The sequence below is a fragment of the Lathyrus oleraceus genome, chromosome 3 (genome assembly GCF_024323335.1).
Source record: "Lathyrus oleraceus cultivar Zhongwan6 chromosome 3, CAAS_Psat_ZW6_1.0, whole genome shotgun sequence".
NCBI classification, from domain to species: Eukaryota; Viridiplantae; Streptophyta; class Magnoliopsida; order Fabales; family Fabaceae; genus Lathyrus; species Lathyrus oleraceus.
In genome coordinates, this window is record NC_066581.1 from 416293530 (window position 1) to 416298418 (window position 4889).

Genomic DNA, 4889 nt, shown 5'->3' on the forward strand with positions numbered 1-4889 from the left:
GACCCATTAAACCTCCCACATGTGCCTATCCTAAAAATAAATCTCTAATAGAAGATTTGGGCACACATGTTTTTTTTTCTTTAACCATTGTTCCTAAAATATACATTAATCGCAACATGTTCACAAACTAAAAATATGGAAGAAAATTCAAGATCATTCTCATACAATTCCATGTGTACAAGACCAAAAACTTTTGTGTCGAATCGTGAGTCCATTTCAAGTTCCATCGAATATTGGTTGTTGTTTGGGTGTGTTCAAAGAGAGAAGTTGACATGCTTGAGTGTTGCGTGAATCTTTGCTCAATGTATGAATGTATGTTGTGGATTGTATATATAATTTTATGAATTCTTATACATGTTTATCGATGATTGATGATTTGAGTGGTTCAAAGTGAGGGCTACTCAAATTATGTCGAGTGCATGATGAATTACAGTCAAGTGAATGTGTAATATTTGTTATGTTATTATGTGATCATTTACAATCAGAGTAGGGTTATATTCGTTGTTGTGTTGTTTTATTTGTATTGTGATATGCCATGCATCATATGTTATCGTTATTGTGAAAGAGGCAATGTTTGCTAGTTCAGAGTGAGGACTAGTGACTTGTCACAAGCTCAGGGTGGGGGCTTGAGGTTCAGAGATTGGAACCTGGTTCGTATGAAGAACCAATTATTGAGTCAGTACCGCATGCATATAGAGTTGAGTTATGAGTGGGGTTCAGAGTGGGGACCGTGACGATCAAGAGTTGAGTCAATTGTTGTCATTGCATTATATACTAATTGTGTAAACTAGATGCTTGTGTATTGACTGATACTCTTATATGATTGTTTGAGTTTGATTGTGATATGGGTGAGATGTGAATACATGATAATGAGGTGCCTATTTGATACATGTATGATTTGTAGTGTGTGAATCTATCCTAATTATTTATGCATAATTTATTATTTGAATGTATTCTCACCCCCTTTTGTGTTGTTGTGTTTGTGCTCCTCTGGACTACAAATAATCAGGTACCTGAGTAGGAGCTTGAGGTTGAGGACAATGTTGTGCCTCTTAGTTTCTGATAATGCGAAAATGTATCGTATATTCGACTTAATATGCATTGCTTTTTACTTGATTTTCCATAGTATTGTGCTGCATTTTATGTTTATTTCAGGTATTTATCGAATAAGAGATGTCTAGGCAAGCAAAGAGTAAAATAGAAAAAAGGAAAGAGAAAGGGAAGAAAATGGAGCATATTAATATGAATAGTGGCACCCACCACACCAAATGAATGGTGGCGCCCACCACTTGGATGCGTGGCGCCCGCCACAAGGTTTTAGGAAGTGGTGGCACCCACCATACATCATTAAGGTGGCGTCCACCACACTACATGAAGGTGGCGCCCACCTCATATAATGTGGCGCTCTCCACGTTGACCAAATTAGGGTTGTGGCAGCCGCCACCAACCCGGTCCTCCTTATTCTTCTCCACACTTTTCGCCACGACGGGTTCTTACTTTTTCAACCAACCGCTCCCCACTAGTAGATATCCAATGCTACTTTTAAGGAGAGTGGGTAGTATGTAAGGGGAAGGGAGTCTTCACGGACGGTGTGCATTTTTTTTCCAGTCAAATTCTTGTTGTTAGATTTTCTTAGGCAGTTTCCTACCTTGTAAAAGCAATAGATTCTCCATATCGGGGACTATTGCAATTATTGTTTAAGCATCTGAATTTGATTGTAACGGTGTACTCGATTGCTAAAGCGTGTCAGCATTGTTTAATTTGAAGAATCAATATTCATTCCAAGTTCTCGATTTATATTCCAGGTTTTATTTTAATTGCCATTTTAATTACTTATGCCTTATTGTATGCTTAATTATCTGAATATCATGTCTGTTACCGGATCCATGTCTGGCTAAACCAATATGTATTGGTATGTAAAGACCGTCGAAACGACGAGATTCGTAAATAATTGGTGTTGGCTTTTATAAAATATTATTTTCCAGTTTTAGTTTCTTGTTTTAAATTCAAAACTGTTTTTCGTACGAGAGTACAAAGCAAACAAAGGTTACGGTCAATAAGAACGAGAGTTTGAGATTTTAACCAGATAGTTGAAACTAGACATTGATCATAAACACAGCGAGAGCGCTTTAGGATTAATTATACTTTATTTATTTCCAAACATTACTTTTAAATTCATAATGAGACCGCGAGAGCGAAGCATTCTGGTTTAAGAGTATGGTCAGAGTCAATAAAAACGTGAGTGGGAGACAAAGTCTTTTAAGTAAATAATTTCTACTGAAGAATATTTTGATCTTTAAGATTACACCAACTCTCTATCGAATCCCCGAAGTTTGATGTGTTACATACCGATATCCCGCTATTAAATATCTTGATTAATATTCTGTTCTCGTTATAGTTATTTCTCTTTGTCCCTCCATTCTTAGAAAGATCCTCAGCCTTAGATTTACATAGTAACATTAGATAACGGTACATTCGATTATTAGTCCTTTGGGTCAGTGAAAGTGAATGGTGTCAGCCCCGAAGCTATAAGACTACGTCTTTTCCCTTTCTCATTAAGAGATAGAGCTAGAGCTTGGCTCCAGTATCTACCATCCAACTCTATCACTACGTGGAACAAGTTAAAGAAAGTTTTCTTAGCACGATATTTCCCACCTAGTAAGACGGCTATGCTAAGAGCCCAAATAAACGGGTTTAAACAAAAAGATAACGAATCACTTTTTGAAGCTTGAGAGAGATACAAAGACATGATGAGGATTTGTCCATATCACGGTCTAGAAGAGTGGTTGATCATCCACACCTTTTACAACGGTCTCTTGTACAACACAAGATTGACAATAGACACCGCCACAGGTGGCACACTGATGGATAAACCCTACAATGAGACCTATCAACTTATCAAAAGTATGGCCCAGAATCATTACCATAGGGGAAGCGAAAAAACCTCCATAGAGAAACCTCCAACGAAAGACGGTATGTACGAAGTAAGTAGTCTTGACCATGTCAATGCTAAGGTAGACGCTCTTACTCAAAAGATAGACAACTTGACCATAACACCCGCAACAACTATGGCTGTCGTAGCATCAAACTGCGAGATATGCGGAGTTCCTGGGCATGTTGCCCCTGAATGTCAACTTTTGACAGGAGTCTCCACAAACCAGGTGAACTATGCTCAAGGAAACCCTTACTCAAACACCTATAACCCAGGTTGGAAGAACCATCCTAACTTTTAATACAAAAACAATGATGCATTGTATGCACCTAACCAAGCACCTTTGTACCACTAGGATATCATAAAGCTGCCACAAATACTCCAAATGCTCATAGGAAGTCAAACCTTGAAATAATGATGGAAACTTCATAGCTACCCAAGCCCAAACAAATAAGGATTTCCAAAATCAAAACATACACACTAGTGAGCAAATCAAGCAGTTAGCAAACAAGTTAGACGCTTTAGCCACCCATAACAAAATGTTGGAAACACAAATTTCACAAGTGGCTCAACAACAAGCACCTACTGCTGCCCCTGCAGGCACATTTCCTGGACAGCCGCAACCAAACCCGAAAGGTCATGCAAATGCTATTATACTACGAAGTGGGACAGAACTAGACGAACGAACCGACCCTAGAATTCAAAACCCAATCATGCACCAAGACCCTGGTAAGGTAACTAAGAAGGAAGATAAACTAGAGGAAGATAAAAGCGAAGAGGCCGTAGAGAAAGAAGAACCTTATGTGCCTCCACCATCGTATAAACCTCCTATCCCTTATCCTCAAAGACTTGTTAAATCTAAAAGTGTAGGGCAATTTAAATTTTTTGTAAAGCTTCTAAAACAATTGAATATCACAATACCCTTTACAGAAGCCATCACTCAAATGCCCTCATATGCTAAGTTTCTTAAGGAAATCTTATCTAACAAGAAAAAGATCGAGGATAACGAAGTTGTTACACGTACTGCTGAGTGTAGCGCCATAATACAAAACAATATGCCTCATAAGCTGAAAGACCCATGAAGCTTCTCCATACCCTGTGTAATCGGAAAGTTTGTCATAGACAAAGCATTATGCAACTTAGGAGCCAGCATTAGCTTAATGCCCTTGTCCATATGCGAAAGGATTAAAATGGGAGAACTAAGACCTACTAGGATGTCCGTACAACTTGCGGATCGTTCTGTTAAATTTCCCGTAGGTATGTTAGAAAATGTTCCGGTACGCATAAGTCAATTATATATTCCTACTTATTTCATAATCATGGACATAAAAGAGGATTCCAACATCCCTATCATATTAAGAAGACCATTCCTAGCCACTGCCAGAGCTATTATAGATGTTAAGAAAGGCAAGCTAACCTTTGAAGTTGGTGAGGAAAAAGTCGAATTCATTTTGACACAATTCTTAAAGGCACCGACTATAGATGATACTTGTTGTCTACTAGATGTCATTGACGAATGTATAAGAGAAATGGAGAATGAATAAACATCATACTCCGAAATACTAAAAATTCCAAGGCCTCCTAATTTTGAAGATGAAAATTGGAGTAAGGAATACCAAGATGACAACCTAAGCGAATGTCTAGTACTAACGCCCGATCAGATGCCTTGCCCAAAGAAACCAGCCATAGAACTTAAAATGCTACCCAAAAATCTAAGGTATGAATTCCTAGACACTGAACTCGAGCGACCTGTAATAGTTAATGCAGACTTAGGGCGGATAAAGTCCGAAAAGCTTCTACACGTTTTAAGAAAATATTCAGTTGCTTTAGGCTACAAAATCTCAGATCTAAAAGGAATAAGCCCTTCCATATGCATGCATCGCATAATGCTAAAGGAAGACAGTAAAACCTCTAGAGAACATCAAAGAAGGATAAATCCCATTCTGAGTGATGTAGT

At 38.2% G+C, this 4889-nt stretch overlaps 1 non-coding gene across 1 annotated transcript; it reads right to left on the bottom strand.

Annotated features, from left to right (window-relative positions):
• Positions 1-2669: 2669 nt before the first annotated feature.
• On the bottom strand, positions 2670-2776 carry LOC127134210 (small nucleolar RNA R71). The gene has a single exon (XR_007807965.1). It is a non-coding gene; the product is annotated as a small nucleolar RNA R71 (small nucleolar RNA).
• Positions 2777-4889: the final 2113 nt, after the last annotated feature.